The sequence below is a fragment of the Triticum aestivum genome, chromosome 4D (genome assembly GCF_018294505.1).
Source record: "Triticum aestivum cultivar Chinese Spring chromosome 4D, IWGSC CS RefSeq v2.1, whole genome shotgun sequence".
Taxonomy (NCBI): Eukaryota; Viridiplantae; Streptophyta; class Magnoliopsida; order Poales; family Poaceae; genus Triticum; species Triticum aestivum.
The window spans coordinates 456,384,234-456,398,283 of record NC_057805.1 but is presented as its reverse complement, the minus strand read 5'-3'; positions in this window follow the sequence as shown (position 1 = coordinate 456,398,283).

Below are 14,050 nucleotides of genomic sequence, written 5' to 3'. Positions count from 1 at the left end.
CATGCGACCATTGAGAGAACAAGACTAAATGAAGGTTGTTGCATGCTGTAATTAAGGATAGACATGTAGCCTATAGCTAGAGCACAAGTTGGTGCATTAGTCAATCAATATCGATTTTAGATTAAAGGCTAAATGCATTGGAAGTGTAGATGTACACTCTTTGTTTTTAGCCGATGTACACTCTTTGTTGGAAGACCGAGGGAGTACACATGCATGCACTCACATACACAGCCAGGATGGATCGCGCGCAAGGGTTGGACTCCTGTCGTGCCTGCGTAAAGTTTTGTTCAACTGATTTCTTTGCTCTGGCAACTGACAGGTGGGACCCAGAAACCTGGTGACAATTTAACCAGTCAACAAAGTGCCACGTCGACTATGTGGCCAGTCAGTAGGGTGCAATACGGTGCTCTACGATGAGCTAGTGATCGTATAGTCACCGCAAAACTATATATAGTGACCGTAAAGAGCGTATTGTTACATACGTTGACCGCCAGTGTATTTTTCTTATTTAAAATTAAGCCATATTAACCGGAAAGGACTAGTACTTGTACTGCTTTGATGTGTCCCGTCAACTTGCCAAACGAGGAGAAGCTTGCTTACTATGCCTCTCCCTCGCCCACGCACGTGGTGGCTCGCAGGACGAGGGGAGGATTTTGACTACAGCTCCCTCTCCCTCTCGCTCGCCCTTGCCCTCGCCCTCGCGGTGGACGTGCAGCTGTTCAATCGGTGTCAGATTGCTAGAAGCATATTGTATTGTAGTATCATCATTGTTGGACCTTCCGAAGAGGCGAAGAGCCAAGTCCAAGGTTCACATGAGTACAAACTGTTGAACCGCCCGAAGAGGCAAAGAGCCAAGCGCAAGGTTTTATAGGACTTGTCGTCCTAGTAGGAGTATACTACAACTATAGCGAACGATGCTATTGTATGATGCCGCCATGTCACCTCTATCCAAAGTTGTGCCACCTTTTTGCTCAAAGAGCGTGTTGGAGCCCGTGCAACCACCACACAAGTTGCACGTACACATAACACATTTACTAGTAATAAATTCTAAAGGAAAAATGCCAGTATGCCACACAAGTTCATCTCCAATTCATGTGATAAATTTGTGCACGACTAGTTTACATATATTCACAGCGCTACCATTCACAATTTACCATACCCCACTTACACGTTATAGATGGGCTACATGTCCTCCTCCAGGTTCCAGTCCCAGGTGTTCTTCATGGATGGCACGATCCATAGCGGTGGGCAACGGGAATCATTGTCGCAGCTTTCTAGTCCGGTTCCACACGATGGAGACTCATCCAAGCTGAAGCGGCATAAATCAGGGATAGCGTGTCCCAGCATGTCGTTCATCCGGCGGTGCGCACTAAAGACACAACCATGCTTCAAGAACGGCAGGCCTTCGGTGTCGTGCACAGAAGGTGGCATCCACTTCACAATGGGGTAGCTGTCCCCAATGAAAAGCGAGTACTCTCCAAGAGTGTTCCTCGGTACCCACGTAGCATCACGGGGGTTGAACTCGGCGCCGTTCATCTGGTACATGCGGCATCTCAGATCTGGACACATGGTGACGTACACAGTCAAGGTCCATGCATAATAATGTTGTGCTCAAATATGGCGGTCAGTAATACTGTGCAGCAAATAGTACTACTCCGGTATAGAGGAAGTAAAATAACCGGCTTATTATATAAAGCCACATGGATGAGATAGTAAGACATGGAAAAACAAAAATGGTGGCAGCTAGTGGGTTCAAGTCTTCAAGGGTCTAGCTAGCTATACGCGTCCTCCAAGGTAAAAAGTACTCCTACTAGTACTAGTAAGTAGTACAACAACGAAAGAGAAGGCGAGAGGGTTACAAAATATAATACTAAATGGAATACCTGGGTAGATGGTGACGGTCCGATCGTCGTAGATTGTGTGACCATGTTGCACATCAGTGTTACCATGGGTAACGACTGCTAAGATAGTTGATCCCAATATGCCAAAGTCAGCTACAAGGTTCCAGGTTTGACCGAATCGCGGATGCAAATGCACATCCAGGATCGGCGATCTTATTTTGATCGGGGGATGACTGGTCCCTGTAAAATAATGGAGTACCGTTAGGGATGCAAATGATGGTTTGTGCATTCCGTTTGTTATCTCCCGTACCGTAGGATGGCAACCAGATGAAACAAGTCCCCTGGCTTGTCACCGCAAAGATGCGGCCTAGATGGAACACGTCGTCTTCGAATGTGTAGGGGTACAAATCTGCCGCGGCCAACATGCGCCAGCCTCTACCCTGTCTGCCGTTACTGCCTCTTGTATTGATGGCAATCCTTATGTCGAACACCGCAATGAGATAGTAATCGTCGTAGGCACGTCGGTTTGTCGGCGGGTCATCAATTGCTATCTTCTTCAATCTCATGTTGGCATCATCATACGTATTCAAGCCCAGCTAGTCCAGAAGGCCGATCCTAATGGTGGAGAAGGGGTCTACGGGAACGGCCGCACTGCTGTGGATGTTGTGCAAAATGATGGTGGTATCCGGCCGGAGGTATGCAAGCCAATCTTTGTTGGCACTGACCCAGACCTATATATAAGACGGTGGGCAGCGGAGAAATTACGGGATGGAAATGGAATAACTAAGTACTACATGATCAAACTCCATGACTGACCTGCTCATCGGACAAAATGCGACTACCTCTCAACGTCGGCAACTCTAGCGGAGTCAACGTGCAACCATGGCCAGGGAGCGGTGGACTGTTCGAAGGATTGTCCCATAGAAGAACCTTCTCCTCGAGGACGCATGGAAGACCAACAAGCATGGCCTTTTCCCAAGCTTGTTTAAGCACCGTCTTGGAAAAGTTGGTGCAGGAAGCACCGAGTCTTGCGGCGGTGAGGAAATCGGAGCGGTGTGCGATTTCTCCCAGAGGATCGTCGTCCAAGGTCTCCCAGCCCCGACGAGGAGGAGAACCGCCTGGTGGATCCATGGGAGTAGCGACGAACTGCCTTCTCTTCAGGGGGAGGGGAACTAGCGAGGACAAGATAAGAGCGTAGTAACCGCAGGGCCTCGTCCCTTCCAACTGTACCTCCTCGATCGTTCCTTAGCGAAGGGGTGAGGCTATTATTTACTAGGTACTCGTACTGTAGCAGTACTAGTACTACTTTATCAACTAGTAGTCGATGTAGTATTGTACTTCTAGTATAGTGCACCAGTTTTGAACTCTTGAATCTCAGGGCCAGGGAGCTACAGTTGGAAGTGGAGGGTAGTACTGTTCTCTAGAACCATCGTTGTACTATCAATGCAGGGAAAGTACACCTGCGTAGTGGGTACTCTCGGTGCTCTATTCAAGCGCGTAGCTGGCCTACTCAGCCGCTCCTCTCACGCACACACTAGCAGCACTTATTAGCGATGGTTACTACGGGGGCAGAACATTTGAGTTATTTGATACAGTGAGACTAGGCTTTTCACTTCCATTTGTGGAGGTGTAATGGATCTCGTCGAACTTTGTTAGTAGTTCCTTCTTTATGAATGAGATGAGGCAAAGCTTTTGCCTCCGTTTCAAAACAAAACAAAAATCACGTCAAGAGGAATTTCCTTTATAGAGCCGATAATGGAGTGAAGTCCATGCGTGCAACGCCACAAGCTACAGAGTAGTAGAGTACTAGCACTTTACTACGTACAGAGCCATATTGCACAGTTCCCAATGCCGCGCCAACCTTTTCCGTCTCCTCGGGCTTAATTGGGAGGCGCTAGTTTAAATATGCTACTATCTGATGAGGAAGCTGCAAACGAGGTGCGGCTAGGGCGAGCACGCGGGCCACGAGATGATGGGAAGGAAAACCCGTTCAGGCTATCCATAGTGGGAGTAACTTAGGTAGTAACATAACGTACCCCAAGAGATGTATGCTTATGTGGCATGAAGTTAATGAGGACAGAGGTGCTTGTGGTAACATGCTATGTTACCATAACATAACGCACCCCAATGTAAAATAAGTCTACAACGTAATAAATGAAGGCTTGCATGACACTACACTTATGTTACTACCCACTATGATACTAGTAACATAGACTAGTAACATATGCATGTTACTAGTCTAAGTTACTACCCACTATGACTAGCCTCATGTGGCTGGGCTATCCAGTGCACCCAAATTGTGGAGCCACACGTCCATTCGACTTCAAAACTCAAACTAACCGTGTACAATATTGGCTCACAGTGAAGTTACTATTTAAAAAAAAGTCCGTCGTGCGTTCGGCCGGGATCGAACCCACAAAACAAGGTATACACTCCCGCGACCACTAGTAGTACTCGTTGGAGTACAATGCAACCTAGAATCGCCTTTTGTCGCTAGTAGTACATTGTTCCTTACAAGAAACCACTAGTAATGCCAAGAAACTACTACCACTTGCATACGTGGCAGACTTAAGATAAGACTACCTTATCAACCATTGTACATGCCCTTACCAACCAGCCCTACCAAGAAACGACTACTCTACAAAGTGCCGTTATAGGCACGTTTCAACCCATGTCGCCCCTTAAGTCAAGTCAACGCCTTCTATTCGACCGGCAGGTTAGGCGTTATGACTTGTGGAACCTACATGTCAGTCTGCACAAAAATCCCCGAGTGACCTCCTACCTCCGGCCCGTCCACCTAGTCATCCTTGGCCATGGGGCGCAGTTACTGCCGCCGGCAGAAGGCGAGGTCAAAACCGCCAGCGGTGCGGAGCCCATCTTGTGGCAGCCCGGATGCCAGCACAGTCCGGCGCTCGCGGCCGCTAGCTAGCCAAGATAGCTCCGTCCAGCTGCTTGTCTGCAAGGTTTGCTAGCTAGATTGGCACGGCGGCGTGGCGGCTTGCTCGCGCGCGCCGCGCTAAGGCCAGCCATCTGGCTTGAGCGAAGGCCAGTGCGGCGGCTCGCTCGCACGTGAGTCGCGCTCGGGCCAGCCTACCAACCCGTGCGGAGGCCAGCGCGGCGTCCGGCCATTCCGGCGGAGCGGCGGCCAACTCCCTCATCACCAGCGCCACTGACGAACACGCATCAGTACTGTTTGAAGTAATGTTCAGGAAAAATAATGATTTGAGGGGGAATATAACACTATAGAAGGTCAGATGTGGGTCCCTCGTGTCAACGGTCAAACAAAATGTGTTGGTTTAAGCTGCCTCGTCAGCATGTACGTGTGGGCCAACCCTGTCATAAACGGGTTTAAACGAGCCTAATCGACACTAGGTAGTAGTTTTTGGCACGGATTATGAAATTTTGGGTATGTTTTTGCTATTTTTTGTACAATAGTTTCTTCCTAGGGCTGGTTGAAAGTGGTAGTTTTTTGTTAAATACTCTACATATTGTAAGTAGGAGTGAGAGTTAAGCTTTGGAAGCCAATAAGCAAGGCTAGTTACATAGTGGCTATGTGTACGTGATTGAAAGTAAATATCAACCATGAGTGACTAATATCTTGATGGAAAACTCGAAACTATGGAAATACTAGCATTTTTTTGAATGGTTGGAAATACTAGCAATGTTCACGTGCGTTGCAACGGATCATAATTAGAATAATACTTATTCACAAACTTGATACAAAACACTCTAATTTTGATATACATATATCACTAGAGATATATATGTTTCAATCGGGAAATATTCCTTGGGCTGTTTTGGTGAGGTGAGGGAGGGGTGTGGTTGGTTTTAAGATACTAATTATGGGTTTTTCTGCAAATTGGTAGATAAGTGGGATGTTGGTGAGAAAAGGCAACAACTTACCTCACAGTCATTAGATGTAGATCTAATGGTCAGAAATGACGGATGGCAGACACACCATCATCACCAACTTAGTCTTCTGTAGGAGTACTAGCAAGATGTCCGTGCATTGCACCGAACATCAAGATGCATTTTTTTATAAAACACTTGTTGTGATTGACCCATGCAGGAGTAATCCCATGTGTAAAAACTAATGATATCTCGAGAAAGAGGAGATAAGGTGAAGAGGAGTGGGGCATGTTGGAGATTGGTGGTCGGACTGAGCGGAGGCAAGGGGATGGACAACACTAGCAGCGGCCACCAGGCCAGTTTGTTCCAGAGGCTTCCTTTTTTAATTGCTTAACAATGAGGTTGTTGGAGATAAGGATGAACGAGGGAAGACCTTGTCTACAAATGTGGAGAGATGTGCGGGTATCTTTTAGTTTAATTTCCATCTGTCAGATATAGATCGGACGGTCTATTGCAAGATGGCACGCATACCATCATCACCAACTCGGTTTTTTATAATAGAAGAAATATAAGTATGGAGATACAAACGTATTATCGATAATTGTTTCCGTAAACTAGGATCTACATTCTATTCAACGGCTCAGCATGTGGGGCCTTAGCACAATGACTTCTCGACTGTGTAAAACAAAGGTTTTCACGTCGCCGATAAGGAGGGGGTGATGGCGGCACGCTTTCGGCTTGCTCTAGTCCTAGTAGTCATACTAGGTGGTCTACGCACGTGTAGATTTATTCTTTTTCACGTCTCGTGTTCGCCGTACTGCCACGACTGTTGATGAATAGATGGTAAGTTATTCATGGGGAAACCCTTGTTGATCGTGTTTGCGAGAGAGAGAGAGAGAGAGAGAGAGAGAGAGTGTGTGTGTGATATGTCTAGAGACTGAGGCAATTGATAAGAGATTCTTTGTGTCTATGTGTGTGGAGGATAGAGAGAGATATGTACATGGGGCTTTGTGTTGTGTAACGTGGAGACACATAGACATAATCAGAGAGTGAGTGTGTGAGATACACATGCGGACATGGGGAGAGATGTGTGAGTTAGAGAGATGGAGAATTTTGGTGTGCATCTGAGCTAGAGAGGGGGGATATATACATATCTGTGAGAATATGCAAGGGTGTGTGTCTTAAAAGAAGGATCCAGATAGCTAGATGGGTGTTTGTGCGCGTCTGTGTGTGTTTGTGCGCGCATTTGTGTGTGAGAGGGAGTGTGTGTATGTGGAGTAGAGAGACCACTAATGATGTAAACCTAGTATAAGGGAAGGGGGAATGGTGTGACATGTGTGTCAAAGAGAGACAAAGGCATGTGTAGTAGCGGGATAGCATGGGTGCGGGCGGGGAGCAGACTATTTGGAAGAGACATCGAGTGTGTGTGGGAGAGGGGTGTGAGAGCGAGCGAGAGAGAGAGAGACAGAGAGAGAGCTGGCGACGGAGAGAGAGAGGAAAAGAGGGGGGAGAGAGGGGTCGTTTGTGTCCATAAGTGGCGTATAGATAGGGAGACAATGTTGATGTTGTTCGAAATTGGCCTATGTACGGAGACGCAAGGGAAGCGAGTCATCGTGTGTGTGATAGGAACTTCATGAGAGATCTAGAATAGATGGTGTAGAGAACAACGTGCGAGATTGAGAACGATGATACATTAGGGAGCTATGGAAAGAGTCACGGCATATATGTATACAAGGAAGGAGCTGGGGCGGGTCCGCATGTGGGAGAGATAGAAAGAGGAGAGTGGTGCACAAGGAGACAAAGTGTGCTTGTTTGCAGTGGGGGTGGTGTGTGAGGTGAGTGTGCGAGAACCACATAACTAGGGAGATAGACGTTTGGGGGCGACGTTTTGTGTGTATGGGAAAGATACACTCTACATAGTGCGTGTGCTTGGGAAAGAGAGATGCCGGAGACCTGGAGAGTGGGGGAAGAGATGTGTGCATGCCCGAGAGACAAAGTGATAAGAGACCTATATTGGGGTCCGGACTTTAGAAGAGAGGGGGTGTTAATGTGCTCGTGTGTTCGTGTCTGGGGAGAGAACGGCGTGTGTGTGTGGGGGGGGGTGGTTGGCTTCAGATAATGAGTTAGGTGTCTATATTTGAGGGACTTTAGCGTAATTGAGATATATATGGTCAATAGTGTGTGCACTCATGGTTGATCAATTTGTTTCACAGTTTGGACTATGAGATAACGATACTTTTGAACATGCGTGATATACCTTGATGTACCAGAATTACAAACCTAAGATTGGAATTTTGGAATTCGACTCCATCATTAGCTTTTGTAATTCATTTAAACGGAGGTACATTTTTTAAGCCGGGATTTCGTGATTTCAAATTCATATATCAAACCTAGAGATATACACATACGGGCATGTTCAAACTTTATAATCATCCACTTTATTCATACACATACACATTTTTGCTTTTGTCATCATATTTAGGATAAACACATTTGGAATTTCATTTGAATTGGACCGTATGATGGTATTTGCTTGTACTAGCTCAATGATCCATATTTGAATTGAATGGACAATCTAAGTTTCGAGTTGGAGACACTGATTTTCAAAACTTGCACTTTTTTGCGTGCAAAACAAATAAATTCTCGGCCATGATATCATAGTCGGCCGTACAAGAGCAGAACACTTATAATTTCAGGCGCCAAAAGCTTTCAAACTTCCCGCTCACATCGAAATATCTCGCGCCCGAAAGTTTAGCCCTGCATATTCTAGTTTTACCCCTGCCACATGAACGGAAAAGGGCTGCTTTGGTAACTCCATTGGTTTTCCCTCTTTGCCCCCAACATTCTTCCCCAGAGCCCCTCCCCTTCCCCTCCCCGACCCCCCCCCAACCACGGCAAGCCGCCGAATCTAGTCCTCCGCCGCAGCGGTGGACCTCACACCCCGCTGGATCTACCTTCCGCAACTTGGAACCCCCAACTGCCAACTCACCACTTCACCGGAGCCGCTTCACCGACTGGCTTGTCCACCGCTCCAGATCTCCTTGACCGCCATCATGGTCCACCGCACCGGATCTTATTAACCGGCGCCCTCGTCCACCATAGTGTAGGCCCTTCACTCACTCCCTCGTCTACCCCATCGCTGGCCCTTCATACAAGCCCACGTCCGCCGCAACATATCCGCCTCACCGAAAGCACTGTACACCGCGCCCGCCGAAGCCTTCGTCCACTGCACCGGACCTGCTCCACGGACGCCATATTCAACTCCACCGGCCCTGCTTTACTGACGCCGCAGCCTCATTAGGTTATTTTGATTTGTACTCCTTCAGTTTTTCTCTTCTTTATCGTGCAACTGTTCACTTACCACAGATGAGCTTTCTTGTATGTCGACAGGCGCCGCAACCGAACCACCGGAGCCGCTTCAGTGACGGCGACAGCCGGCCCAAACTCAACCGCAACACGAGCACCATCGACGATCCTTAGCTATCAAGTATGACAACGATACCCATACGCCGCCGAGAATCAGGTACTATTATCCAACGGCCGGCGCCTACGTTCACTTTCTTAGCATAAGCACCGCACCTTTGAATTTCTTCAGGACATCATTCAATTTTTCATGAGACGCGTTATTCTGCTTACACCTGTAGGGCCATACTTCTGGCAGTGAACATGTTACATGTGCTAAATTACATACCAGTGCACATATAGTTAATATGCTTTAGTTTTGTCCTAAGTATTACTGTACTTCCTAGATATCACTGCCTACTATTTTACTTCTTGCATGCTATATTTATGATAATGGTGTTGTTCTGATGCCACCTGTTGGTTCCATCAGACTGCTTCATGTTCTCTATGCTTAATTACACATCAGCAAACTAGCATGTGGTTCCGCTGCTTTTTGTTCGTTTTACCCTACATTTTCTGATGCTAGCTATTACATCACTGCTCCGAGCCTCTGTTCATTACTTTTTTGTGTGTTCTTGATCTTCCCAAGTTGCATGACTAATTTGATGCTTCTATTAATTATGGAGCTGCCAACCCCATCAAGCAAAATATTTGTTCTTTTGGGGCTGGCACCTCGAACAAGCATAAAAATAGAGTGAAGCAGATATATTGTCGTGTAAGCACACACCCTTCTTTCATTAGTTTAGATGAACCATTGATGATCAATTCGAACCAGTGCATGCGATTAAAATTAATTTTACCTAAATAGAGGGTGCAGAATAAACTACAACAACTAGATTTGCAACCACGGGATGCTGACGATATCTTCAAAGAACATTGCAACAGCAGCGAGGCTTCACAGCAACATATGGTAAGCCAGTGTGTTTTAGTACATGTGAAATGTAATGCGTGTGGGCTGCTTTCTTGGCTTGTGCCCTCAACCTGTAATCCTACAGAATTACAAATAGTTCAGTTGTCTGCTTTGCTGTATTGCTTGATTCGAATGCTTGTTTGTTACTTGTTAGGCTATACCTGAGTTGGCCAATATGTCAGCAGTGCCTGCTGTACTATCGTAAAGAAATGCATGCCTAGTTCATTTGAGTCCTTAACTTTTCCTCTGAACTTCATCACAAGACTGTCTTCGTAGTTTATATGAGGCCACACTGTTAAGTGCTTTCTCAGATTATTTGAACTGCTTAGATGCCTTGGCAACTTAAATATAGCGGTGGTACACTCCCTTTCAACTAGGGATGTCAACTGGGTCCCGTTTAATCCCGATTAAAGTCCACTAGTGGTATGATAGTTCAAAAGAGTTTTTGTTTTTTGAGGAAAATGAACTAGGGAGCTAGCAAAAACTAACTAGATGGGACTGGCGGATGTCGTTTATTTGCCACTTACATCCCTAGTTTCATCTTACCATTTTAATTTCTTTTCGGCTGATGCTGCTTCGAACCATTTAAATATAGCTTGCCATGCTCGGCAATAATTCGTATGTCGTTTACCATGTAAGCTTACTGCCTGGATCATGCGATAACTATCTCTTACTTATGTCCAGCGGAAACCTTTCAGGATGCCGTTCACACTAGGACACAATGTACAACCCCAGAATCTATTTGTGGAAGCAGTGCGCCATCCATGTTACCAGATGGTAGCAGTTCAGAGGCAACACCGCCGGAGAGCAGTCTGAGCACAGATATTATAGTTCTTGAGGCTCTACTAGAGGCAGAAAGAGATGGTGTGGCTGCCATGAATGAGGTAATCTTGATCTTGAGGCTGGAAATTATGCAATTAGCTGCACACATTATGCAAGCAACCCAAGAATTGGAGGAAGTAAGAATGTTGCATTTGAAGACGAAGGAGGTCCTGCTGTTTCTGCTATCTGAAGCCCAGGGTAATCCCAGTTCTTCTTTAGATACCAGTTGAAATTGTCAATATATTATTGTACTTGCATGTTGTGTCATGTCTCTGAATGGATTTGTTGTAAGACCCCCTATGTTGTCCATGTGTTGTAATGATCCGAATTTAGGCGAGGTAATCCTCAGTACTTTTATGATTGACATAAGGTGAACTGTTTTTCGTGTGAGCATATTGTATTGGATGAAATAACTGTTTAGACTCAAAGTGTATCCAATCTACTGAATTCGAAGATCACGGCATTTCTAAATCATAATCACATATAAAGGTGGAATAAATATTTGTTGTGGTTTTGAAGAAATAAATAACAAAATGTAGAATTATCGGTGGATATTCATAATCGAATACAAATTGGATTTGAATTTAGTTGCCAGGGCCCAGGGCAAACATGAATGCTAATTCTCCCAAGTTTTGAACGAAGCGGCTAAACACCCACTATCATTTGTGGGCTACCCGAAGCAAGTGTTTGCGAGATGGAAATTACTGTCTACCCCTAACACTTTGACATCCTTATCGACCGGATTTACACTGCTATCGATAGGGGTAGACTAGTAACTTCAATCAGACGTGACACGACCGCCTCTGAGCCCATTCAGACACGGTGGGCGCCAAACGTGGGCGGCAAAACACATTTGATTCAAGCTTGTCCGAAAGACATGTGTCTCTCCCTCCATTTCCCCATTCATACACGGTGGGCGGCAAAACAAACTCGCCTCGGCCGAAATCGATGTAGGCAAATATTTTAAATAGGGGCAGATGTGTAACTTCCCTCAGACGTGGCACAACCGCCCTACCTGTCAGCCCCGTTCATACACACCATGGGTGCAAACTGTGGGCGGCAAAACACCCTCTCCTCGCCCGAAATCGCTACCGGCAAATATTTGGGAGATGAGAGATTACCGTCCTATCCCCAACCGACGTGATGTCTGAAATTTTAAACGGGGGATAAGTTCATAATTCTCCCACATTTCAGACAAGTGCGTCCCAAAGTTTGAGATCCCCCCTCCCCCTCCATTTCTCCATTCATACACCGTCGGCGCCACAACAACCTCCTCACTGTGGCCAGCCTCCTCCGTCCGCCACCCCATCCTCCACCTAGCCGGAGCCGCTACCCCGTCGTCCACTGCAAGAGATGGACGTCTCTCATCCACGGCACCAGACCAGGATCCTTTCATCGCGTCCTCTCATTCCATCGGCGCCGTCGTACACCTTGCCGTTGCCGCTCCTACGACCGCCTCGTCCACGGCAACAGGATTTATCCCCCGACCCGGCCGTCTGCCATCTAAAGTCTTCTTCCCCGCCGCCGACAGCCATCGCACCCGCAGCACGCTCAACATATTAGCAGGGGCCTACAAGGCGTCGCAAGAGAGGTGGTACTCTTCCATATGTGCTTAAGTAATTGATCTCACCCGGAAAATAGATCGTAAATTGTTTACTGTACTTTTCTTGTCCGTACCAAATCGTAGTGGCTAGTTGAAAGCAAACATTGGTTGCGAAGTAGCTTTGTCCGGTTTACACCTTCAGATCCGCCATGGCACGGTCACTATACTCGTAAAGCTTATGGTTTTCCCCTTTATATTCACTACCATCATCGACTCATCGTAGGTGCTTCGTGTCGTGCTAGAACTGCTCCTCAAGACCTCAACCCATCAAGCGAAACAACATGCCACTCATAATTCCAAAGCTTAGGTGTTGAAATACAAATCTGATATGATGCTCATATTACTAAAACAGAGAACGTTTAATTGGTCACCTAATGTTCCTATATTCTTTTTGAAAAGCATGTGCGCCACCCACTAGTCCAGCTAGTTCCACTTTCCTGATTTTACTCTTAATGCTTAGGGTTTTCCCCTTTTATCTACTCTACTATGATCTGCGTAGGTGCTTTCTGTCATACTAGCATTATTCCACCCTTCAAGCTAAACAACACAACACTCAAAATTCCAAAGCTTAGTTGTTAAAATATGATTGTGATATGATACTGATATTAGTTAACAGACACATTTAATTGGTTAGCTAAAGGTCCCACTTGAGTTTCCAAATGCATGTCGCTGCATATAGAGAGACAGTAGAATTTCATTTCTTTGTCACTTGTTGACTGTACTTTCTTGTCCATACCAAATCTTAGTTGTTATTTCAAAGCAAACATCGGTTGCTAACTACCCTTTGCGCGGTTTGCAACTTCAGATCTGCCATCCCACTGCCATGGTCAACACTATACTCATCATGCATACGGGTTCCCCATTTTATGATGACCATGATTAGCCTACATGGTTCGTGTCGTAATAGCACTTCTCCACCCATCGAGCTAAACAAGCTTAGTTGTACAAATTCAAATCTGATATTATGTTGATCTTAGTAAAACTGAGAGATGTTTAATTGGTCAGCTAAATGTTCCTACTTTACTTTCGAAATGCATGTGAGCTACATATGGAGAGACCAAAAGGAATAGTATTTGTCTATGCGCTCTGGTTCATCATGGGTGCGCAACCGACATTGTATAGAAAGACTTGTAATATCTTCAATCTGCTTGCTCTTCTGTTGTTCTTTAAGATGGTCCTCTTCTCTTCTTTAATAAGTATGTTCCTTGTTGGGAAGAGTAGCAGAGACATTTGCGGTCGACTGGTCAGGTCGAGTTGTTCTCCCTTAGTATATTTCGAATCTGCCAGGTCAGGTCGACTTGTTCTTCTTTACTATATGTTGAAGCTATCATCTGTGAAGTATCATCACTTCTGGAGCTCTCATATTTTGAGTAGTAGGCCACATTATATTAATGCACACACCAAATTACAGCATTCATGGCATCTCTCAGAAGAATTGCGGAGATAGCACAAAGGGGTTTATAGGGAGGCAGTATTGGATTAGAATCACTTCTGCATTACAAAGATAATCTCACTTGTTTTTATGTTTTCATGCATGTCAGGTATTGAACATTATCAAAATGAATATGAGAATGGGCGCACAAGAGGAATATTGCGGAACAATCCACTGGCTAACAAACTTGG